General features: G+C 40.2%; 28 non-coding genes across 28 annotated transcripts; all 28 read left to right on the forward strand.

Annotated features, from left to right (window-relative positions):
- The first annotated feature begins 61 nt into the window (after positions 1 to 61).
- Positions 62 to 134, forward strand: trnav-uac. The gene has a single exon. It is a non-coding gene; the product is annotated as a tRNA-Val (tRNA).
- A 418-nt stretch (positions 135 to 552) lies between these two features.
- Positions 553 to 625, forward strand: trnav-uac. Its single transcript has one exon. It is a non-coding gene; the product is annotated as a tRNA-Val (tRNA).
- An 869-nt stretch (positions 626 to 1,494) lies between these two features.
- On the forward strand, positions 1,495 to 1,567 carry trnav-uac. The gene has a single exon. It is a non-coding gene; the product is annotated as a tRNA-Val (tRNA).
- Positions 1,568 to 1,838: 271 nt separating this feature from the next.
- trnav-uac lies at positions 1,839 to 1,911 on the forward strand. Its single transcript has one exon. It is a non-coding gene; the product is annotated as a tRNA-Val (tRNA).
- A 414-nt stretch (positions 1,912 to 2,325) lies between these two features.
- Positions 2,326 to 2,398, forward strand: trnav-uac. Its single transcript has one exon. It is a non-coding gene; the product is annotated as a tRNA-Val (tRNA).
- A 271-nt stretch (positions 2,399 to 2,669) lies between these two features.
- Positions 2,670 to 2,742, forward strand: trnav-uac. Its single transcript has one exon. It is a non-coding gene; the product is annotated as a tRNA-Val (tRNA).
- Positions 2,743 to 3,160: 418 nt separating this feature from the next.
- Positions 3,161 to 3,233, forward strand: trnav-uac. The gene has a single exon. It is a non-coding gene; the product is annotated as a tRNA-Val (tRNA).
- Positions 3,234 to 4,102: 869 nt separating this feature from the next.
- Positions 4,103 to 4,175, forward strand: trnav-uac. The gene has a single exon. It is a non-coding gene; the product is annotated as a tRNA-Val (tRNA).
- A 616-nt stretch (positions 4,176 to 4,791) lies between these two features.
- Positions 4,792 to 4,864, forward strand: trnav-uac. Its single transcript has one exon. It is a non-coding gene; the product is annotated as a tRNA-Val (tRNA).
- A 414-nt stretch (positions 4,865 to 5,278) lies between these two features.
- On the forward strand, positions 5,279 to 5,351 carry trnav-uac. The gene has a single exon. It is a non-coding gene; the product is annotated as a tRNA-Val (tRNA).
- A 592-nt stretch (positions 5,352 to 5,943) lies between these two features.
- Positions 5,944 to 6,016, forward strand: trnai-uau. The gene has a single exon. It is a non-coding gene; the product is annotated as a tRNA-Ile (tRNA).
- A 288-nt stretch (positions 6,017 to 6,304) lies between these two features.
- On the forward strand, positions 6,305 to 6,377 carry trnav-uac. Its single transcript has one exon. It is a non-coding gene; the product is annotated as a tRNA-Val (tRNA).
- A 414-nt stretch (positions 6,378 to 6,791) lies between these two features.
- trnav-uac lies at positions 6,792 to 6,864 on the forward strand. Its single transcript has one exon. It is a non-coding gene; the product is annotated as a tRNA-Val (tRNA).
- Positions 6,865 to 7,135: 271 nt separating this feature from the next.
- trnav-uac lies at positions 7,136 to 7,208 on the forward strand. Its single transcript has one exon. It is a non-coding gene; the product is annotated as a tRNA-Val (tRNA).
- A 1,360-nt stretch (positions 7,209 to 8,568) lies between these two features.
- Positions 8,569 to 8,641, forward strand: trnav-uac. The gene has a single exon. It is a non-coding gene; the product is annotated as a tRNA-Val (tRNA).
- Positions 8,642 to 8,912: 271 nt separating this feature from the next.
- Positions 8,913 to 8,985, forward strand: trnav-uac. The gene has a single exon. It is a non-coding gene; the product is annotated as a tRNA-Val (tRNA).
- A 758-nt stretch (positions 8,986 to 9,743) lies between these two features.
- Positions 9,744 to 9,816, forward strand: trnav-uac. The gene has a single exon. It is a non-coding gene; the product is annotated as a tRNA-Val (tRNA).
- Positions 9,817 to 10,230: 414 nt separating this feature from the next.
- trnav-uac lies at positions 10,231 to 10,303 on the forward strand. The gene has a single exon. It is a non-coding gene; the product is annotated as a tRNA-Val (tRNA).
- Positions 10,304 to 11,346: 1,043 nt separating this feature from the next.
- On the forward strand, positions 11,347 to 11,419 carry trnav-uac. The gene has a single exon. It is a non-coding gene; the product is annotated as a tRNA-Val (tRNA).
- Positions 11,420 to 11,690: 271 nt separating this feature from the next.
- trnav-uac lies at positions 11,691 to 11,763 on the forward strand. The gene has a single exon. It is a non-coding gene; the product is annotated as a tRNA-Val (tRNA).
- A 758-nt stretch (positions 11,764 to 12,521) lies between these two features.
- Positions 12,522 to 12,594, forward strand: trnav-uac. Its single transcript has one exon. It is a non-coding gene; the product is annotated as a tRNA-Val (tRNA).
- A 414-nt stretch (positions 12,595 to 13,008) lies between these two features.
- On the forward strand, positions 13,009 to 13,081 carry trnav-uac. Its single transcript has one exon. It is a non-coding gene; the product is annotated as a tRNA-Val (tRNA).
- Positions 13,082 to 13,319: 238 nt separating this feature from the next.
- Positions 13,320 to 13,392, forward strand: trnav-uac. Its single transcript has one exon. It is a non-coding gene; the product is annotated as a tRNA-Val (tRNA).
- A 271-nt stretch (positions 13,393 to 13,663) lies between these two features.
- Positions 13,664 to 13,736, forward strand: trnav-uac. Its single transcript has one exon. It is a non-coding gene; the product is annotated as a tRNA-Val (tRNA).
- A 418-nt stretch (positions 13,737 to 14,154) lies between these two features.
- trnav-uac lies at positions 14,155 to 14,227 on the forward strand. Its single transcript has one exon. It is a non-coding gene; the product is annotated as a tRNA-Val (tRNA).
- A 1,001-nt stretch (positions 14,228 to 15,228) lies between these two features.
- trnav-uac lies at positions 15,229 to 15,301 on the forward strand. Its single transcript has one exon. It is a non-coding gene; the product is annotated as a tRNA-Val (tRNA).
- A 1,878-nt stretch (positions 15,302 to 17,179) lies between these two features.
- Positions 17,180 to 17,252, forward strand: trnav-uac. The gene has a single exon. It is a non-coding gene; the product is annotated as a tRNA-Val (tRNA).
- A 6,472-nt stretch (positions 17,253 to 23,724) lies between these two features.
- On the forward strand, positions 23,725 to 23,797 carry trnav-uac. Its single transcript has one exon. It is a non-coding gene; the product is annotated as a tRNA-Val (tRNA).
- Positions 23,798 to 24,093: the final 296 nt, after the last annotated feature.

Consider the following 24,093-nt stretch of genomic DNA (forward strand, 5'->3'; position numbering starts at 1 on the left):
TCCAAGGTGAGGTTTCGTCCTAGGTGAGGCTTCGTCCAAGGTGAGGTTTCGTCCAAGGTGAGGTTTCATAGTGTAGTGGTCATCACGTCTGCTTTACACGCAGAAGGTCCTGGGTTCAATCCCCAGTGAAACCATGCATTGGCTTTGTTTATTCAAACCGTATGCAAAAATCAAAGCTGCGCTTCATATACAACTTAAACTCTATCATACATCAGGCTGGGAAAATATATATGACTGATGCTGACCATGTAAATTTTTGAGATATGTATTGCGTGGTTGTAAGAAGATAATCCTGGAAAGTGTCATTTCATTAGTCTTTGGAAAGTGAAAAATCAGGAAAACACTAATGAAATGTCTCCCAAGGTGAGGTTTTCCAACGATATGTGTCCAAAAATGGTCCATATATCTTCTGGGAAGTTTTGAAAATCAAGAGAAAGGACTGCATTGGAGAGTTCATATTTGGTTTTGAAAACTTCACTTCTAATCCATGCTTTTATTACTGATAGAAAGATTGAAAGTCTGGAAAATACCGTCGTACAAAACACAGCCTGTGGTTTCATAATGTAATGGTCATCACGTCTGCTTTACACGCAGAAGGTCCTGGGTTCAATCCCCAGTGAAACCATGCGTTGGCTTTGTTTATTCAAACCGTATGCAAAAATCAAAGCTGCGCTTCATATACAACTTAAACTCTATCATACATCAGGCTGGGAAAATATATATGACTGATGCTGACCATGTAAATTTTTGAGATATGTATTGCGTGGTTGTAAGAAGATAATCCTGGAAAGTGTCATTTCATTAGTCTTTGGAAAGTGAAAAATCAGGAAAACACTAATGAAATGTCTCCCAAGGTGAGGTTTTCCAACGATATGTGTCCAAAAATGGTCCATATATCTTCTGGGAAGTTTTGAAAATCAAGAGAAAGGACTGCATTGGAGAGTTCATATTTGGTTTTGAAAACTTCACTTCTAATCCATGCTTTTATTACTGATAGAAAGATTGAAAGTCTGGAAAATACCGTCGTACAAAACACAGCCTGTGGTTTCATAGTGTAGTGGTCATCACATCTGCTTTACACGCAGAAGATCCTGGGTTCATTCCCCAATGAAACCATGCATTGGGTTTATCTGTTTAAACAGCAGCCACCTGAAGAGTTAAAGCTGCAATATATACCTTAAACCCCATCAATTATCAGCCTTGGTGTAATACATATAACTTAAGCATAGCACACAAATTGTCCACATGTCTATTGGGTAGTTTTAAGTGAAACATCAGGAAAAAACTAATGAAATGTCTCCCAAGGTGAGGTTTCCCAACGATATGTTTCCAAAAATGGTCCATATATCTACTGGGAAATTTTTAAAATCAAGAGCAAGGACTGCATTGGAGAGTTCATGTTTGGTTTTGAAAACTTCACTTGTAATCCATGGTTTTATTACTGATAGAAATATTGAAAGTCTGGAAAATACTGTCGGGTCAAGGGCAGCCTGTGGTTTCATAGTGTAGTGGTCATCACGTCTGCTTTACACGCAGAAGGTCCTGGGTTCATTCCCCAGTGAAACCATGCATTGGGTTTGTCTGTTTAAACTGTAGCAACCTGAAGAGGCAAAGCTGCCATTCATACCATAAACCCCGTTGACTATCAGGCTTGGGGTAGTACATATAAGTTAAGCTGAGAACAAAAATTGTCCACGTGTCTTTTGGGTAGTTTAAAAATGCGGTGGAGCGAGAAACGCAATGACATCTTTTGATTTCGATTGGAAAAACTAACCTGGAAACTTGGAGGTTTGATCCAAGGTGAGGTTTCGTCCTAGGTGAGGCTTCGTCCAAGGTGAGGTTTCATAGTGTAGTGGTCATCACGTCTGCTTTACACGCAGAAGGTCCTGGGTTCAATCCCCAGTGAAACCATGCATTGGCTTTGTTTATTCAAACCGTATGCAAAAATCAAAGCTGCGCTTCATATACAACTTAAACTCTATCATACATCAGGCTGGGAAAATATATATGACTGAGGCTGACCATGCAAATTTTTGAGATATGTATTGCGTAGTTGTAAGAAGACAATCTTGAAAAGTGTCATTTCTTTATTCTTTGGAAAGTGAATAATCAGGAAAACACTAATGAAATGTCTCCCAAGGTGAAGTTTTCCAACGATATGTGTCCAAAAATGGTCCATATATCTTCTGGGAAGTTTTGAAAATCAAGAGAAAGAACTGCATTGGAGAGTTCATGTTTGGTTTTGAAAACGTCACTTCTAATCCATGCTTTTATTATAGAAAGATTGAAAGTCTGGAAAATACCGTTGCACAAAACACAGCCTGTGGTTTCATAGTGTAGTGGTCATCACATCTGCTTTACACGCAGAAGGTCCTGGGTTCATTCCCCAGTGAAACCATATGTTGGGTTTGTCTGTTTAAACTGCAGCAGCCTGAAAAGGCAAAGCTGCCATTCATACCATAAACCCTGTTGATTATCATGCTTGGGGTAATACATATAAGTTAAGCTGAGCACAAAAATTGTCCACATGTCTATTGGGTAGTTTAAAAATGCAGTGGAGCGAGAAACGCAATGACATCTTTTGATTTCGATTGGAAAAACTAACCTGGAAACTTGGAGGTTTGATCCAAGGTGAGGTTTCGTCCTAGGTGAGGCGTTGTCCAAGGTGAGGTTTCATAGTGTAGTGGTCATCACGTCTGCTTTACACGCAGAAGGTCCTGGGTTCAATCCCCAGTGAAACCATGCATTGGCTTTGTTTATTCAAACCGTATGCAAAAATCAAAGCTGCGCTTCATATACAACTTAAACTCGATCATACATCAGGCTGGGAAAATATATATGACTGACGCTGACCATGTAAATTTTTGAGATATGTATTGCGTGGTTGTAGGAATATAATCCTGGAAAGTGTCATTTCATTAGTCTTTGGAAAGTGAAAAATCAGGAAAACACTAATGAAATGTCTCCCAAGGTGAGGTTTTCCAACGATATGTGTCCAAAAATGGTCCATATATCTTCTGGGAAGTTTTGAAAATCAAGAGAAAGGACTGCATTGGAGAGTTCATGTTTGGTTTTGAAAACTTCACTTCTAATCCATGGTTTTATTACTGATAGAAATATTGAAAGTCTGGAAAACACTGTCAGGTCAAGCGCAGCCTGTGGTTTCATAATGTAATGGTCATCACGTCTGCTTTACACGCAGAAGGTCCTGGGTTCAATCCCCAGTGAAACCATGCGTTGGCTTTGTTTATTCAAACCGTATGCAAAAATCAAAGCTGCGCTTCATATACAACTTAAACTCTATCATACATCAGGCTGGGAAAATATATATGACTGATGCTGACCATGTAAATTTTTGAGATATGTATTGCGTGGTTGTAAGAAGATAATCCTGGAAAGTGTCATTTCATTAGTCTTTGGAAAGTGAAAAATCAGGAAAACACTAATGAAATGTCTCCCAAGGTGAGGTTTTCCAACGATATGTGTCCAAAAATGGTCCATATATCTTCTGGGAAGTTTTGAAAATCAAGAGAAAGGACTGCATTGGAGAGTTCATATTTGGTTTTGAAAACTTCACTTCTAATCCATGCTTTTATTACTGATAGAAAGATTGAAAGTCTGGAAAATACCGTCGTACAAAACACAGCCTGTGGTTTCATAGTGTAGTGGTCATCACATCTGCTTTACACGCAGAAGATCCTGGGTTCATTCCCCAGTGAAACCATGCATTGGGTTTATCTGTTTAAACAGCAGCCACCTGAAGAGTTAAAGCTGCAATATATACCTTAAACCCCATCAATTATCAGCCTTGGGGTAATACATATAACTTAAGCATAGCACACAAATTGTCCACATGTCTATTGGGTAGTTTTAAGTGAAACATCAGGAAAAAACTAATGAAATGTCTCCCAAGGTGAGGTTTCCCAACGATATGTTTCCAAAAATGGTCCATATATCTACTGGGAAATTTTTAAAATCAAGAGCAAGGACTGCATTGGAGAGTTCATGTTTGGTTTTTAAAACTTCACTTGTAATCCATGGTTTTATTACTGATAGAAATATTGAAAGTCTGGAAAATACTGTCGGGTCAAGCGCAGCCTGTGGTTTCATAGTGTAGTGGTCATCACGTCTGCTTTACACGCAGAAGGTCCTGGGTTCATTCCCCAGTGAAACCATGCATTGGGTTTGTCTGTTTAAACTGTAGCAACCTGAAGAGGCAAAGCTGCCATTCATACCATAAACCCCGTTGACTAAAGCTGGCCATACACGTGGCGATCTCACGATGTTTCGTACGACCGTCGGTCGCACGAAACATCGTCAGATCCGCCACACACCATTCAGGGCTGAATCGGCAGGTAAGGAGGTAGAAACAATAGGATTTCTACCTCCTTCTGCCGATTCAGCTCTGAAGGGAGAATTTTGGTCAGGCGCCTTCTATGGCGCCTGATCAAAATTTTCTAACTTGGCCGATCGGCGAGCCGACCGATTTCAGCAGCTTCCTGCGATATCGGTCGGCTCGCTGACATGCCATACACGCACCGATTATCGTACGAAACGAGGTTTCGTACGATAATATCGGTGCGTGTATGGCCACCTTATCAGGCTTGGGGTAGTACATATAAGTTAAGCTGAGAACAAAAATTGTCCACGTGTCTATTGGGTAGTTTAAAAATGCGGTGGAGCGAGAAACGCAATGACATCTTTTGATTTCGATTGGAAAAACTAACCTGGAAACTTGGAGGTTTGATCCAAGGTGAGGTTTCGTCCTAGGTGAGGCTTCGTCCAAGGTGAGGTTTCATAGTGTAGTGGTCATCACGTCTGCTTTACACGCAGAAGGTCCTGGGTTCAATCCCCAGTGAAACCATGCATTGGCTTTGTTTATTCAAACCGTATGCAAAAATCAAAGCTGCGCTTCATATACAACTTAAACTCTATCATACATCAGGCTGGGAAAATATATATGACTGACGCTGACCATGCAAATTTTTGAGATATGTATTGCGTAGTTGTAAGAAGACAATCTTGAAAAGTGTCATTTCTTTATTCTTTGGAAAGTGAATAATCAGGAAAACACTAATGAAATGTCTCCCAAGGTGAAGTTTTCCAACGATATGTGTCCAAAAATGGTCCATATATCTTCTGGGAAGTTTTGAAAATCAAGAGAAAGGACTGCATTGGAGAGTTCATGTTTGGTTTTGAAAACGTCACTTCTAATCCATGCTTTTATTATAGAAAGATTGAAAGTCTGGAAAATACCGTTGCACAAAACACAGCCTGTGGTTTCATAGTGTAGTGGTCATCACATCTGCTTTACACGCAGAAGGTCCTGGGTTCAATCCCCAGTGAAACCATATGTTGGGTTTGTCTGTTTAAACTGCAGCAGCCTGAAAAGGCAAAGCTGCCATTCATACCGTAAACCCTGTTGATTATCATGCTTGGGGTAATACATATAAGTTAAGCTGAGCACAAAAATTGTCCATATGTCTATTGGGTAGTTTTAAAAATCCAGTGGAGCGAGAAACCCAAAAACATCTTTACATTTCGATTGGAAAAACTAAGCTGGAAACCTTGAGGTTTTCTCCAAGGTGAGGTTTCATAGTGTAGTGGTCATCACGTCTGTATAACACGCAGAAGGTCCTGCAAATTTTTGAGATATGTATTGTGTGGTTGTAAGATGACAATCTTGGAAAGTGTCATTTCATTAGTCTTTGTAAAATGAAACAACAGGAAAAAACTAATGAAATGTCTCCCACGGTGAGGTTTCCCAACGATATGTGTCCAAAAATGGTCCATATATCTACTGGGAAGTTTTGAAAATCAAGAGCAAGGACTGCTTTGGAGAGTTCATGTTTGGTTTTGAAAACCTCTCTTGTAATCCATAGTTTTATTAATGATAGAAAGATTGAAAGTCTGGAAAAAACTGTTGGGTCAAGTGCAGCCTGTGGTTTCATAGTGTAGCGGTCATCATGTCTGCTTTATACGCCGAAGGCCCTGGGTTCATTCCCCAGTGAAACCATGCATTGGGTTTGTCTGTTTAAACTGTAGCAACCTGAAGAGGCAAAGCTGCTATTCATACCATAAACCCCATTGACTATCAGGCTTGGGGTAGTACATATAAGTTAAGCTGAGAACAAAAATTGTCCACATGTCTATTGGGTAGTTTAAAAATGCAGTGGAGCGAGAAACGCAATGACATCTTTTGATTTCGATTGGAAAAACTAACCTGGAAACTTGGAGGTTTAATCCAAGGTGAGGTTTCGTCCTAGGTGAGGCTTCGTCCAAGGTGAGGTTTCGTCCAAGATGAGGTTTCATAGTGTAGCGGTCATCACGTCTGCTTTACACGCAGAAGGTCCTGGGTTCAATCCCCAGTGAAGCCATGCATTGGCTTTGTTTATTCAAACCGTATGCAAAAATCAAAGCTGCGCTTCATATACAACTTAAACTCTATCATACATCAGGCTGGGAAAATATATATGACTGAGGCTGACCATGCAAATTTTTGAGATATGTATTGCGTAGTTGTAAGAAGACAATCTTGAAAAGTGTCATTTCTTTATTCTTTGGAAAGTGAATAATCAGGAAAACACTAATGAAATGTCTCCCAAGGTGAAGTTTTCCAACGATATGTGTCCAAAAATGGTCCATATATCTTCTGGGAAGTTTTGAAAATCAAGAGAAAGGACTGCATTGGAGAGTTCATGTTTGGTTTTGAAAACATCACTTCTAATCCATGCTTTTATTATAGAAAGATTGAAAGTCTGGAAAATACCGTTGCACAAAACACAGCCTGTGGTTTCATAGTGTAGTGGTCATCACATCTGCTTTACACGCAGAAGGTCCTGGGTTCATTCCCCAGTGAAACCATATGTTGGGTTTGTCTGTTTAAACTGCAGCAGCCTGAAAAGGCAAAGCTGCCATTCATACCATAAACCCTGTTGATTATCATGCTTGGGGTAATACATATAAGTTAAGCTGAGCACAAAAATTGTCCACATGTCTATTGGGTAGTTTAAAAATGCAGTGGAGCGAGAAACGCAATGACATCTTTTGATTTCGATTGGAAAAACTAACCTGGAAACTTGGAGGTTTGATCCAAGGTGAGGTTTCGTCCTAGGTGAGGCTTTGTCCAAGGTGAGGTTTCATAGTGTAGTGGTCATCACGTCTGCTTTACACGCAGAAGGTCCTGGGTTCAATCCCCAGTGAAACCATGCATTGGCTTTGTTTATTCAAACCGTATGCAAAAATCAAAGCTGCGCTTCATATACAACTTAAACTCGATCATACATCAGGCTGGGAAAATATATATGACTGACGCTGACCATGTAAATTTTTGAGATATGTATTGCGTGGTTGTAGGAATATAATCCTGGAAAGTGTCATTTCATTAGTCTTTGGAAAGTGAAAAATCAGGAAAACACTAATGAAATGTCTCCCAAGGTGAGGTTTTCCAACGATATGTGTCCAAAAATGGTCCATATATCTTCTGGGAAGTTTTGAAAATCAAGAGAAAGGACTGCATTGGAGAGTTCATGTTTGGTTTTGAAAACTTCACTTCTAATCCATGGTTTTATTACTGATAGAAATATTGAAAGTCTGGAAAACACTGTCGGGTCAAGCGCAGCCTGTGGTTTCATAATGTAATGGTCATCACGTCTGCTTTACACGCAGAAGGTCCTGGCTTCAATCCCCAGTGAAACCATGCGTTGGCTTTGTTTATTCAAACCGTATGCAAAAATCAAAGCTGCGCTTCATATACAACTTAAACTCTATCATACATCAGGCTGGGAAAATATATATGACTGATGCTGACCATGTAAATTTTTGAGATATGTATTGCGTGGTTGTAAGAAGATAATCCTGGAAAGTGTCATTTCATTAGTCTTTGGAAAGTGAAAAATCAGGAAAACACTAATGAAATGTCTCCCAAGGTGAGGTTTTCCAACGATATGTGTCCAAAAATGGTCCATATATCTTCTGGGAAGTTTTGAAAATCAAGAGAAAGGACTGCATTGGAGAGTTCATATTTGGTTTTGAAAACTTCACTTCTAATCCATGCTTTTATTACTGATAGAAAGATTGAAAGTCTGGAAAATACCGTCGTACAAAACACAGCCTGTGGTTTCATAGTGTAGTGGTCATCACATCTGCTTTACACGCAGAAGATCCTGGGTTCATTCCCCAGTGAAACCATGCATTGGGTTTATCTGTTTAAACAGCAGCCACCTGAAGAGTTAAAGCTGCAATATATACCTTAAACCCCATCAATTATCAGCCTTGGGGTAATACATATAACTTAAGCATAGCACACAAATTGTCCACATGTCTATTGGGTAGTTTTAAGTGAAACATCAGGAAAAAACTAATGAAATGTCTCCCAAGGTGAGGTTTCCCAACGATATGTTTCCAAAAATGGTCCATATATCTACTGGGAAATTTTTAAAATCAAGAGCAAGGACTGCATTGGAGAGTTCATGTTTGGTTTTGAAAACTTCACTTGTAATCCATGGTTTTATTACTGATAGAAATATTGAAAGTCTGGAAAATACTGTCGGGTCAAGCGCAGCCTGTGGTTTCATAGTGTAGTGGTCATCACGTCTGCTTTACACGCAGAAGGTCCTGGGTTCATTCCCCAGTGAAACCATGCATTGGGTTTGTCTGTTTAAACTGTAGCAACCTGAAGAGGCAAAGCTGCCATTCATACCATAAACCCCGTTGACTATCAGGCTTGGGGTAGTACATATAAGTTAAGCTGAGAACAAAAATTGTCCACGTGTCTATTGGGTAGTTTAAAAATGCGGTGGAGCGAGAAACGCAATGACATCTTTTGATTTCGATTGGAAAAACTAACCTGGAAACTTGGAGGTTTGATCCAAGGTGAGGTTTCGTCCTAGGTGAGGCTTCGTCCAAGGTGAGGTTTCATAGTGTAGTGGTCATCACGTCTGCTTTACACGCAGAAGGTCCTGGGTTCAATCCCCAGTGAAACCATGCATTGGCTTTGTTTATTCAAACCGTATGCAAAAATCAAAGCTGCGCTTCATATACAACTTAAACTCTATCATACATCAGGCTGGGAAAATATATATGACTGAGGCTGACCATGCAAATTTTTGAGATATGTATTGCGTAGTTGTAAGAAGACAATCTTGCAAAGTGTCATTTCTTTATTCTTTGGAAAGTGAAAAATCAGGAAAACACTAATGAAATGTCTCCCAAGGTGAAGTTTTCCAACGATATGTGTCCAAAAATGGTCCATATATCTTCTGGGAAGTTTTGAAAATCAAGAGAAAGGACTGCATTGGAGAGTTCATGTTTGGTTTTGAAAACTTCACTTCTAATCCATGCTTTTATTATAGAAAGATTGAAAGTCTGGAAAATACCGTTGCACAAAACACAGCCTGTGGTTTCGTAGTGTAGTGGTCCTCACGTCTGCTCTACACGCAGAAGGTCCTGGGTTCATTCCCCAGTGAAACCATATGTTGGGTTTGTCTGTTTAAACTGCAGCAGCCTGAAAAGGCAAAGCTGCCATTCATACCATAAACCCTGTTGATTATCATGCTTGGGGTAATACATATAAGTTAAGCTGAGCACAAAAATTGTCCACATGTCTATTGGGTAGTTTAAAAATGCAGTGGAGCGAGAAACGCAATGACATCTTTTGATTTCGATTGGAAAAACTAACCTGGAAACTTGGAGGTTTGATCCAAGGTGAGGTTTCGTCCTAGGTGAGGCTTTGTCCAAGGTGAGGTTTCATAGTGTAGTGGTCATCACGTCTGCTTTACACGCAGAAGGTCCTGGGTTCAATCCCCAGTGAAACCATGCATTGGCTTTGTTTATTCAAACCGTATGCAAAAATCAAAGCTGCGCTTCATATACAACTTAAACTCGATCATACATCAGGCTGGGAAAATATATATGACTGACGCTGACCATGTAAATTTTTGAGATATGTATTGCGTGGTTGTAGGAATATAATCCTGGAAAGTGTCATTTCATTAGTCTTTGGAAAGTGAAAAATCAGGAAAACACTAATGAAATGTCTCCCAAGGTGAGGTTTTCCAATGATATGTGTCCAAAAATGGTCCATATATCTTCTGGGAAGTTTTGAAAATCAAGAGAAAGGACTGCATTGGAGAGTTCATGTTTGGTTTTGAAAACTTCACTTCTAATCCATGCTTTTATTATAGAAAGATTGAAAGTCTGGAAAATACCGTTGCACAAAACACAGCCTGTGGTTTCATAGTGTAGTGGTCATCACATCTGCTTTACACGCAGAAGGTCCTGGGTTCAATCCCCAGTGAAACCATATGTTGGGTTTGTCTGTTTAAACTGCAGCAGCCTGAAAAGGCAAAGCTGCCATTCATACCGTAAACCCTGTTGATTATCATGCTTGGGGTAATACATATAAGTTAAGCTGAGCACAAAAATTGTCCATATGTCTATTGGGTAGTTTTAAAAATCCAGTGGAGCGAGAAACCCAAAAACATCTTTACATTTCGATTGGAAAAACTAAGCTGGAAACCTTGAGGTTTTCTCCAAGGTGAGGTTTCATAGTGTAGTGGTCATCACGTCTGTATAACACGCAGAAGGTCCTGCAAATTTTTGAGATATGTATTGTGTGGTTGTAAGATGACAATCTTGGAAAGTGTCATTTCATTAGTCTTTGTAAAATGAAACAACAGGAAAAAACTAATGAAATGTCTCCCACGTTGAGGTTTCCCAACGATATGTGTCCAAAAATGGTCCATATATCTACTGGGAAGTTTTGAAAATCAAGAGCAAGGACTGCATTGGAGAGTTCATGTTTGGTTTTGAAAACCTCTCTTGTAATCCATAGTTTTATTACTGATAGAAAGATTGAAAGTCTGGAAAATACCGTCGTACAAAACACAGCCTGTGGTTTCATAGTGTAGTGGTCATCACATCTGCTTTACACGCAGAAGATCCTGGGTTCATTCCCCAGTGAAACCATGCATTGGGTTTATCTGTTTAAACAGCAGCCACCTGAAGAGTTAAAGCTGCAATATATACCTTAAACCCCATCAATTATCAGCCTTGGGGTAATACATATAACTTAAGCATAGCACACAAATTGTCCACATGTCTATTGGGTAGTTTTAAGTGAAACATCAGGAAAAAACTAATGAAATGTCTCCCAAGGTGAGGTTTCCCAACGATATGTTTCCAAAAATGGTCCATATATCTACTGGGAAATTTTTAAAATCAAGAGCAAGGACTGCATTGGAGAGTTCATGTTTGGTTTTGAAAACTTCACTTGTAATCCATGGTTTTATTACTGATAGAAATATTGAAAGTCTGGAAAATACTGTCGGGTCAAGCGCAGCCTGTGGTTTCATAGTGTAGTGGTCATCACATCTGCTTTACACGCAGAAGGTCCTGGGTTCATTCCCCAGTGAAACCATGCATTGGGTTTTTCTGTTTAAACTGTAGCAACCTGAAGAGGCAAAGCTGCCATTCATACCATAAACCCCGTTGACTATCAGGCTTGGGGTAGTACATATAAGTTAAGCTGAGAACAAAAATTGTCCACGTGTCTATTGGGTAGTTTAAAAATGCGGTGGAGCAAGAAACGCAATGACATCTTTTGATTTCGATTGGAAAAACTAACCTGGAAACTTGGAGGTTTGATCCAAGGTGAGGTTTCGTCCTAGGTGAGGCTTCGTCCAAGGTGAGGTTTCATAGTGTAGTGGTCATCACGTCTGCTTTACACGCAGAAGGTCCTGGGTTCAATCCCCAGTGAAACCATGCATTGGCTTTGTTTATTCAAACCGTATGCAAAAATCAAAGCTGCGCTTCATATACAACTTAAACTCTATCATACATCAGGCTGGGAAAATATATATGACTGAGGCTGACCATGCAAATTTTTGAGATATGTATTGCGTAGTTGTAAGAAGACAATCTTGCAAAGTGTCATTTCTTTATTCTTTGGAAAGTGAAAAATCAGGAAAACACTAATGAAATGTCTCCCAAGGTTAAGTTTTCCAACGATATGTGTCCAAAAATGGTCCATATATCTTCTGGGAAGTTTTGAAAATCAAGAGAAAGGACTGCATTGGAGAGTTCATGTTTGGTTTTGAAAACTTCACTTCTAATCCATGCTTTTATTATAGAAAGATTGAAAGTCTGGAAAATACCGTTGCACAAAACACAGCCTGTGGTTTCATAGTGTAGTGGTCCTCACGTCTGCTTTACACGCAGAAGGTCCTGGGTTCATTCCCCAGTGAAACCATATGTTGGGTTTGTCTGTTTAAACTGCAGCAGCCTGAAAAGGCAAAGCTGCCATTCATACCATAAACCCTGTTGATTATCATGCTTGGGGTAATACATATAAGTTAAGCTGAGCACAAAAATTGTCCACATGTCTATTGGGTAGTTTAAAAATGCAGTGGAGCGAGAAACGCAATGACATCTTTTGATTTCGATTGGAAAAACTAACCTGGAAACTTGGAGGTTTGATCCAAGGTGAGGTTTCGTCCTAGGTGAGGCTTTGTCCAAGGTGAGGTTTCATAGTGTAGTGGTCATCACGTCTGCTTTACACGCAGAAGGTCCTGGGTTCAATCCCCAGTGAAACCATGCATTGGCTTTGTTTATTCAAACCGTATGCAAAAATCAAAGCTGCGCTTCATATACAACTTAAACTCGATCATACATCAGGCTGGGAAAATATATATGACTGACGCTGACCATGTAAATTTTTGAGATATGTATTGCGTGGTTGTAGGAATATAATCCTGGAAAGTGTCATTTCATTAGTCTTTGGAAAGTGAAAAATCAGGAAAACACTAATGAAATGTCTCCCAAGGTGAGGTTTTCCAATGATATGTGTCCAAAAATGGTCCATATATCTTCTGGGAAGTTTTGAAAATCAAGAGAAAGGACTGCATTGGAGAGTTCATGTTTGGTTTTGAAAACTTCACTTCTAATCCATGCTTTTATTATAGAAAGATTGAAAGTCTGGAAAATACCGTTGCACAAAACACAGCCTGTGGTTTCATAGTGTAGTGGTCATCACATCTGCTTTACACGCAGAAGGTCCTGGGTTCAATCCCCAGTGAAACCATATGTTGGGTTTGTCTGTTTAAACTGCAGCAGCCTGAAAAGGCAAAGCTGCCATTCATACCGTAAACCCTGTTGATTATCATGCTTGGGGTAATACATATAAGTTAAGCTGAGCACAAAAATTGTCCATATGTCTATTGGGTAGTTTGGTTTTGAAAACTTCACTTGTAATCCATGGTTTTATTACTGATAGAAATATTGAAAGTCTGGAAAATACTGTCGGGTCAAGCGCAGCCTGTGGTTTCATAGTGTAGTGGTCATCACGTCTGCTTTACACGCAGAAGGTCCTGGGTTCATTCCCCAGTGAAACCATGCATTGGGTTTGTCTGTTTAAACTGTAGCAACCTGAAGGGGCAAAGCTGCCATTCATACCAAAAACCCCGTTGACTATCAGGCTTGGGGTAGTACATATAAGTTAAGCTGAGAACAAAAATTGTCCACGTGTCTTTTGGGTAGTTTAAAAATGCGGTGGAGCGAGAAACGCAATGACATCTTTTGATTTCGATTGGAAAAACTAACCTGGAAACTTGGAGGTTTGATCCAAGGTGAGGTTTCGTCCTAGGGGAAGCTACATCCAAGGTGAGGTTTCATAGTGTAGTGGTCATCACGTCTGCTTTACACGTAGAAGGTCCTGGGTTCAATCCCCAGTGAAACCATGCATTGGCTTTGTTTATTCAAACCGTATGCAAAAATCAAAGCTGCGCTTCTTATACAACTTAAACTCTATCATACATCAGGCTGGGAAAATATATATGACTGACGCTGACCATGTAAATTTTTGAGATATGTATTGCGTGGTTGTAAGAAGATAATCCTGGAAAGTGTCATTTCATTAGTCTTTGGAAAGTGAAAAATCAGGAAAACACTAATGAAATGTCTCCCAAGGTGAGGTTTCCCAACGATATGTTTCCAAAAATGGTCCATATATCTACTGGGAAATTTTTAAAATCAAGAGCAAGGACTGCATTGGAGAGTTCATGTTTGGTTTTGAAAACTTCACTTGTAATCCATGGTTTTATTACTGATAGAAATATTGAAAGTGTGGAAAATACTGTTGGGGCAAGCACAGCCTGTGGTTTCATAGTGTAGTGGTCTTCACGTCTGCTTTACACGCAGAAGGTCCTGGGTTCAATCCCCAGTGAAACCATATGTTGGGTTTGTCTGTTTAAACTGCAGCAACCTGAAAAGGCAAAGCTGCCATTCATACTATAAACCCTGTTGATTATCAGGCTTGGGGTAAAACATATAAATTAAGCTGAGCACAAAAATTGTCCACGTGTCTCTTGGGTGGTTTTAAAAATGCAGTGGAGTGAGAAAAGCAATGACATCTTTACATTTTGTTTGGAAAAACTAACATGGAAACCTGGAGGTTTGATCCAAGGTGAGCTTTCATCCAAGGTAAAGTTTCATAGTGTAGTGTCATCACGTCTGCTTCATTACGCTGAAGGTCCTGGGTTCAATCCCCAGTGAAACCATGCGTTGGGTTTGTCTGTTTAAACTGCAGCAAGTATAGCAAAAGTTTTCCATTTTCCCTTTGTACTATGGCAACCTTCACACCTCTGGGTCTGCACCCTAGCAATCAGAAGGGGTGGGAAAAAATAACACCAAAATAAACGCTCAATATTTTTATTCTTTAGCAAATTGAAACGCTTCCAAAATCCTCTTCCCAGAGTTAACATCTTTTGAAGAAACAAGATTAACATGATAATGATTCAAAAATGTCTTGGCTGAAATCCATGAAGCTTATCTGCACACCTGGTCCAGTGTGACATCTGCTTGAAACGCCCAAGAAGCACTTAATGCCCTTGTGGAGTGTGCCTTAACCCCTTTTTGAACTTGCCGTCCTTCTGTCTGGGAAGCTATCCGGATGAATCTTACAATCCATCTGCTTAGCGTAGATACTGAAGCTGCTTTGAATAACAAACAATCTGTCGGATTCTCTCCATTCCTTGGATCTTGATAAATAAGTTGAGAGACATCTAACAAGATCTAGAGTATGCCAAGCCTCTTCCTGCTCAGATGTAGGTTCTGGAAAAAAAAGCTGGCAATACTGACTCATGATTCATGTAAAGGGCAGAGACAACCTTTGGAAGGTATCCTGGAAATGACCTTAATAAGACCAGGTGCTTTGGATGAAAGGCAGCCTATGGTTTCATAGTGTAGTGGTCATCACGTCTGCTTTACACACAGAAGGTCCTGGGTTCAATCCCCAGTGAAACCATGTGATGGGTTTGTCTGTTTAAAAAGCAGCCAGCTGAAGAAGCAAAGCTGCTATAAATACCTTAAACCAGGGGTCCCCAACCTTCCTTAATTGTGAGCCACAGTCAAATGTAAAAAGACTTGGAGAGCAATACAAGCACCATAAAAGTTCATGGAGGAGCCAAATAAGGGCTGTGATTGGCTATTAGGCAGCCTCTATGCACCCTATCACTTTACAGGGTCTTTATTTGGTAGGAAATCTTGTTTTTATCCAACCAAAACTTGCCCCCAAGTCAGGAATTCAAAAATAACTCCCTGGTTTGGGGGCACTGGGAGCAACATCCAAGGGGTTGGGGAGCAACATGTTGCCCTGAGCCACTGGTTGGGGATCACTGCCTTAAACCCTGTCATTCATCAGGCTGGGGAAATACATATAACTTAAGCTGAGCACACAAATCGCCCAGATGTCTATTTGGTAGTTTTAAAAATCCAGTGGAGCGAGAAACACAATGAAATCTTTACATCTAGATTGGAAAAACTAACCTGGAAACCATCATTTTGTTAGTGATTGGAAAGTGACAAAAAAATGGCAAACACTGTGTCAGACTTGTCACGATGTGAGGTTTCATAGTGTAGTGGTCGTCATGTTTGCTTTACATGTGGAAGGTCCTTGGTTCAATCCCAAGTAAAACCATGTTTTTGGTTTGTCTAATTAAACAGAAGCCACCTGAAGAGGCAAAGCTGCCATATATACCTTCAACCCTGTCATTTATCAGGCTGGAAAAATACATATAATTTAAGCTGAGCACACAAATTGTCCACATATCTATTGAATACTTTTAAAAAGCCAGTGGCACGAGAAACACAATGACATTTTCACATTTAGATTTTAAACTAACCTGGAAACAATCTTTTTATTAGTAAATGGAAAGTGAAAAAATTGGCAAACATTGTGTGGGACTTAGGCCAAGGTGAGCTTTCATAGTGTAGTGGTCATCCCGTCTGCTTTACACGCAGAAGGTCCTGGGTTCAATCCCCAGTGAAACCTTTGTTTGAGTCTGGCTTTTCTAAAAGTAAGCCATCAAACAAGGCCAACTTATAAGGCAAAAATCAAGGCTGTGCATCATATACAACTGAAACTCTATCATACATCAGGCTGGGAAAATATATATGACTGACGCTGACCATGCAAATTTTCCAGATATGTATTGCGTGGTTGTAAGAAGACAACTGAGCAAGAAACACATTGGCGTGTTCATGTTTAAAGTGGAAAAAGTAACATGAAAACCACAGTTTCATTTGTGATTGTAAAGTGAAAAACCGGGCAAACAAGCACTGTTGGAATGTCTCCCAGGGTGAGGTTTCCCAACGATATGTGTCCAAAAATGGTCCATATATCTTCTGGGAAATTTTGAAAATCTTGAGCGAGGACTGCATTGGCGTGTTTGTGTTTGGTTTGGAAAACTTCACTTGTAAATCCATGGTTTTATTACTGATAGGAAAGTTAAAAGTCTGACAAACAGTGTTGGGTTAAACACAGCCCGTGAATTCATAGTGTAGTAGTCATCGTGTCTGCTTTACACGCAGTAGGTTCTCGGTTCAATCCCCAGTGAAACCATGTGTTGGGTTTGTCTATTTAAACAGCAGCCACCTGAAGAGGCAAAGCTGCAATATATACCTTAAACCCTGTCATTCATCAGGCTGGGGAAATACATATAACTTAAGATGAGCACACAATATGTACACATGTCTATTGGGTAGTTTTAAAAATCCAGTGGCGCGAGAAACACAATGACATTCTCAAATTTAGATTGAAAAACTAACCTGGAAACAATCTTTTTGTTAGTAAATGGAAAGTGAAAAAATTGGCAAACATTGTGTAGAACATGGTCCAAGGTGAGGTTTCATAGTGTAGTGGTCATCACGTCTGCTTTACACGCAGAAGGTCCTGGGTTCAATCCCCAGTGAAACCATTATTTGAGTTTGGCTTTTCTGAAAGTAAGCCATCAAACAAGGCCAACTCATAAGGCAAAAATCAAGGCTGCGCGTCATATTCAACTGAAACCCTATCATTCATCATGTTGGGGAAATATATATGACTTACGCTGACCATGCAGATTTTCCAGATATGTATTGCGTGGTTGTAAGAAGACAACTGAGCAAGAAACATATTGACGTGTTCATGTTTAAGTGGAAACTGTAACATGAAAACCACAGTTTAATTTGTGATTATAAAGTGAAATCCGGGCAAACAAGCACTGTTGGAATGTCTGCCAAGGTGAGGTTTCCCCATTCATATGTGTCTGATAATGGTCCATATATCTACTGGGAAGTTTTGAATATCAAGAGCAAGGACTGCATTGGCGTGTTTGTGTTTGGTTTGGAAAACCTCCCTTGTAATCCATGGTTTCATTACTGATAGGAAAGTTAAACGTCTGGCAAACGTGGTTGTGGAAAAAGCAGCCTGTGGTTTCATAGTGTAGTGGTCATCACGTCTGCTTTACACGCAGATGGTCCTGGGTTCAATCCCCAGTGACCCCACCTTTCATTGTTTTTGTCTATTTAAACAGCAGCCACCTGCAGAGGTAAAGCTGCCATATATACCTTCAACCCTGTCATTCATCAGGCTGGGGAAATACATATAACTTAAGCTGATCACACAAATTGCCCAGATGTCTATTGGGTAGTTTTAAAAATCCAGTGGAGCGAGAAACGCGACATCTTCAAATTTGATTGGAACAACTAACCTGGAAACCATCTTTTTGTTGTGATAGAAAAGTGAAAAAAATTGGCAAACACTGTGTCGGGGTTGGTCCAAGGCGCGGTTTCATAGTGTAGTGGTCATTACGTCTGCTTTACACGCAGAAGGTCCTGGGTTCCATCACCAAGAAAACTGTCAATTGAGTGTGACTTTTACTAAATTAAGCCATGAACCATGGCTAACAAATGAAGCAAAGTTGACATACAAATATCAAAGCTGCACCTTGTATACAACATTAAATATATTGTATATAAATGAAGCCGACCATGGAAAATGTCCAGATATCTATTGGGTTGTTTTGTAAATTAATGCACCAAATCTGGGATTAGTAGGATTGAGATTCAGTCGATTTCCAATTGGCTATTTTTGTTATGTTTGAAGTTACTCATCAGGGAGATCTGATAAAGTTTATCCCACTATGGAACTATCTGTGTCCCTCTGTGTCCCATGGAGGCTCTTTTTCTCTTCTTTTTACTGCCCCTTTACCTCCTCTACATTTTTACTGAGTAGAAAGGAAAGATTATGGAGAGGAACATAGTTTTGGCGAAAAAAGTTCCTATGGTGGTTATGGAAGGTAATCGTCCAAAATAACAAATAATGTTTTATCTTGTCTTTTTTTTCCCTTCAAAAAGGCTAAAGAATTTAAGTACAAGCTGTGAAGGCAGAATTTATTCCTGCATCAAAATAGTCTTATCTCGGAACAGCCTGCCGTATTTCCTCAGATAGGCAGAAATGAAATTGAATTCTGAGAATCTATATGCAGTCATCTTACGAAACTGCCATAAATGTGATCCATGCAAAATTATTTAAGACATTTATTTGAGGCAGATGTTTGATTTGCCCAAAGCGACCACCAGTCTTTTACTGTTTCTTGACACTCACTGAATGGCCAACAAACCTATAAAATTGGGTGTAGTGGTGTCAAAATTGGGCACGGTTGCTTCAAATTGGGCGCGGTCACGTAAAAATGGTGCGGGCTACAGAATTAAAGACGTGGGCAACCATAAAAGGGCGTGGGTGACAAAAAAGACACAGGTGACAAAAAAATCACGCAACAAATGCATTTTGCAAATTTTCTTGCCGTTTCGTGATTTTTATGGCGAAACGGGACAGATTCGCTCATCACTACATATTTATGTAACAATACTTGCAGATTGCATTGAGCAGTGGGGGGACAAAATAAATCTCAAATAGAATAAGATTTTGGGCAAATTGCAATTTATTTTTTTTTAACAGATCACTTGACAAAAATTATGCTGGCTGTGCCCTCCACAGGATTGTTTGGCCCCTGCCAACCTGTATTCTATCCTGAATTTGATACCATCTGGCAAACCTATGAGGCCTCACTGACCATGGGTACAGGAGTAGTGATGAGCCAACCTGTCTCGTTTCGGCAAAAAATCAGTGAAATAACAGGAAAATTCTCGAAATGGCGGAAAATTAGTGAAACGCTACTTTTGTTGCACTACTTTTTTGTCTTTTTTTGTCATGACCACGCTTATTTTGAAGCGACATTGCCCATTTTGCGGCGACCACACCCAATTTTGCCTATTTTGATGCAATCACGCCTTTTTATGACACACAACTAATTTTTCATGGCAAATGTTCAATCACGTTTTGCCAAACAATTTGCCAATGGCGAAATGCAGAAGGTTGCTGCAAATCCATGCCTGGCAAAAACATTTGCTCATCACTATACAGGAGTACCGTTTGCGATGAAGCAGTAATTCAAAATTTTCACATTTTTCATTTGATAAATATTGGTAGCTTGAATTTTAAGAACTAGATTTTGAATTTATTGAAAATCGTAAATTGGCCTAATTTTCTCGAATGCAGCCAAATCACATTCCTTGATATTGATTTATGCCCAAGGTATATAGAGATGTAGCAAACTGTTCACCAGCGAACTAATTCGCGCGAACATTGGGTGTTCGCGAACTTTTAGCGATGTTCGCAATTTTGGGTTCGCCTTAGGCTGATGCCACACGTGGCATTTTTCCGCTGCGTTTTTTCTCGGCCTAAAAACGTCGCACAAGCCACACAGCCTCTGACTATGGCGTTTTTCAGCCTAGTACTGGTGACGTAAGCAAATCCCGTTTCCATGGTGCTAATAGTGCGAAATAGCAAAAAACGCTGCGTATTTCCGCTAGGTGCTAAGGCGTTTTCTAGCGTATTTCCGCATTGTGTGGTTTTCTTCGAGTCTTTTCAAGCTATTTCTATGGATGATGATATCGGGCGAGAGGATTAGAAAAAACGCAGCGGAAAAACGCCACGTGTGGCATCAGCCTTACAGCACAAAACGCAACGCTGTGTCAACAAAGTATTTTTCAGAGAAGTTTTTGCCCTTGATCCCCCTCCTGCATGCCCCTGTCCAGGTCGTGGCACTCTTTAAAGAACTTTAAAATCAGTTTTCTGGCCAGAAACGGCTTTTCTAGGTTTTAAAGTTCGCCTTCCCATTGAAGTCTATGGGGTTCGCAAAGTTTGCGAACTTTCGCACTTTTTGGCGGAAGTTCGCGAACGGGTTCGCAAACTTTTCTTTTGAGGTTCGCTACATCCCTAAAGGTATATAATGTCCTACAAACAGTAAAATTATCCATTATCCATAGTACAAAAAAAGTTAAGACAGCTCAAAATACAAATATTTTTATTTTTCAACAGGATCATTTCTGATAAAAGAAGACCAACTGCCATGAAAAACAGGGGCATTCATTCCCCATTGGAAATCCAGTTGAGCAATCACGGTTCTCCTTACTTTCACTATACTTACACTGAGTGCTGCATTTTGGGGGCAAATGCATTCATTTTTGTATTCAATTTTTTTTCCCGAATTTGCATTCTTTTAAAAAAATAATCGTGCAAAGTTTTTTGGGATATGAAAAAATTCAAATTTTCGAATGTGTGCTTATTTATGAAAAAATTGAAATATGGAAGTGGAAATATGCAGTGAAACCACATTCTTTGCTTAATTGTTTGAGTCTAAGAAATTTAAACTAATTCTTGGAAACTGGAATTTTAAAATAGCTCAATTTTGAAAACCCAATTCTCTTGGACCTCTACATAAACTCACTAGGCTTTAGCTGCCAATTATTTATAACTGAGTTTTCTAGTTTTTTTTGCGTTCTAGTAGTGATGAGCGAATCTTTCACATTTTGCGTCGCCAAACAAATCTTGAAACTACAGAAAAATTTGGCAAACGGTGGAAAGTTCGCGGAGAATTAACGAAACTAGCGAAAAATTTGCGAAATGGAAATAGGAAAGTTAAAGGTCTGGCAAACACTGTTGAGATAAGTCCAGCCTGTAGTTTCGTAGTATAGTGGTCATCACGTCTGCTTTACACACAGACGGTCCTGGGTTCAGTCCCCGGTTGCCACCAGAAAAGGCAAAGCTGCCATATTTACTTTCAACCTGACACATCTCCTCTATCTTCTTCGCATTAGCGAGCCAATACATGATAGCGCTACATGCGTTGCCTAGGCAACGCGCGACCACTTCTAGATATGCGCCTCCTTACTCTCATTAGCAAATATTTAACTATTCCCTATAGCTTCTTATATGCGATAGTGCACTGATTGGTTTTAGATCTGTTTTGTGCGATAGTGCACTTATTCTCTTGAATTAACCAGGCAGATGGATTAATGGACGCACATTAGGTGACGTCATAGACGGCAGACAAATCTTTTACACATGGGGAATGGCATCAACCCCACATCACAACACTATTTAAAGAGGTTCTAGGGTTATGAGCCCCACTTTACTCCTAGGAGTAGGGATGTAGTGAACCTCACAAAAAAAGTTTGCGAACTTACGCCAAAAAGTGCGAAAGTTCGCGAACTTTGCGAACCCCATAGACTTCAATGGGAAGGCGAACTTTAAAACCTAGAAAAGCCATTTCTGCCAGAAAACTGATTTTAAAGTTGTTTAAAGGGTGCCACGACCTGGGCAGTGACATGCAGGGGGGGGATCAAGGGCAAAAATGTATCTGAAAAATACGTTGTAGACACAGCGTTGCGTAAAAACGCAAGCTATTCCTATGTATACGCAAAGGCAGCTGGCAGACCTAGCGGAAATACGCAGCGTTTTTTGCTATTTTGCACTATTAGCACCATGGAAACAGGATTTGCTTACGTCACCAGAACTAGGCTGAAAAACACCATGTGTGGCTTGTGCGGCGTTTTTAGGCCGAGAAAAAACGCAGCGGAAGAACGCCACGCGAACCCAAATTGTGAACATGCGCAAAAAGTTCGCAAACTTGCGAACACCCGATGTTCACGCGAATTAGTTCGCCGGCGAACAGTTCGCTACATCTCTACACCTGAGGAAGCGTACCGCAGTACGCGAAACGCGTTGAGTTTTTTATGTACCTGTTTACACTCTACATCCTGTAAGTAGCCTATTTTTAGCAGAATTTATGTAATAAATTATGTTACACTATTTGCCGTTTTTCTCCTTTCTCTGCCTAAATTGAGGACTCGGTTACATCCCATTCTCGAATATCTGCTGTTGAGCTTGAAGTTATCGCAATCTGGTGAGCCTTTTGAATCACTACACACGGGGGTTTTATATATTAATACTTACATCACACACTTTTGGTGATTGGATTTATCTTGAATCAAATGTTCAAAACGGTATTGCACTATTAGTTGTTTTATTTTACATATATGCGCTCCCACTACACATTTCTGAAAGCTTCTGGGACCCAGTCAAAGGGGTTATTTTGAAGAGGAGCTGCAGGATCACAAACACACGACTTCACTCTATTGGAACATTATTAAGAGCGCTGAAGACTGAAGTATTGTATATACCACAGTGCACTAGTGATTAGCGAATCTGTTCCGTTTTGCTTCGCCGGAAAATTCGCGCATCTTTCAAAAGATCCACGAAACGGCGAAAAATTCGCGAAACGGCAAAAATGTCGCGCAACAAAAAAAATTTGTCGCCCGCGGCTATTATTTTGTCGCGCGGCTATTGTTTCGTTGCCCGCGGCTATTATTTTGTTGCGCGGCTATTGTTTTGTCGCCCGCGGCTATTATTTTGGCGCGCGGCTATTGTTTTGTCGCCCGCGGCTATTATTTTGTCGCGCGGCTATTATTTCGTCACCCGTGGCCATTCTTTTTTGACGCCCGCGGCTATTATTTTGTCGCCCGGGCAATTATTTTGTCGCTCGCTGCTATTATTTCATCGCCCGCGACTATTATTTCGTCGCCCGGGGGTATTATTTTGTCGTGCGGGCAATTATTTCATCGCTCGCGGCTATTATGTGCCGCGTGGCTATTATTTAGACGCGCGGCTATTATTTCGTCACCCGTGGCCATTCTTTTTTGACGCCGGCGAAAATTTTTATATGTGCGGCGCATTTTTCCGCAGCAAATTTTTTCATCAGTTTCGCGAAACAATCCGCCAATGGCGAACCACGGAAATTCGCTGTGAATCCATGCCTGGCAAAACATTTCGCCCATCACTACAGTGCACCTGTCATTCATCAGGCTGGGGAAATACATATAACTTAAGCTGAGCACACAAATGGTCCACATGTCTATTGGGTAGTTTTAAAAATCTAGTGGCACGAGAAACACAATGACGTCTACACATTTAGATTGGAAAAACTAACCTGGAAACCATCTCTTTGTTAGTGATTGGAAAGTGAAAAAATTGGTAAACACTGTGTCGGGCTTGGTCCAAGGCAAGGTTTCATAGTGTAGTGGTCATCACGTCTGCTTTACACGCAGAAGGTCCTTGGTTCAATCCCCAGTGAAACCATTATTTGAGTCTGGCTTTTCTAAAAGTAAGCCATCAAACAAGGCCAACTTATAATGCAATTTGCGTCGACAAAAAAATCTCGAAATTACGGAAAAATTTGCGAAAAGGAGAAAAATTAACAAAATGTGGGTGTTGCTTGACTGTGCCCATTTAAACGTGACTACGCCCAACTTGACACAAACCATGCCTACTTTGATGCGCCTATTTTGATGCAACCATGACAAATTTTTTTGCATCAAATTTTCATGGGAGTTTCACAAACCAATTCGCCGATGGCAAAATGTGGAAATTCTCTG

This window comes from Xenopus tropicalis, chromosome 6 (assembly GCF_000004195.4).
Source record: "Xenopus tropicalis strain Nigerian chromosome 6, UCB_Xtro_10.0, whole genome shotgun sequence".
Lineage (NCBI taxonomy): Eukaryota > Metazoa > Chordata > Amphibia > Anura > Pipidae > Xenopus > Xenopus tropicalis.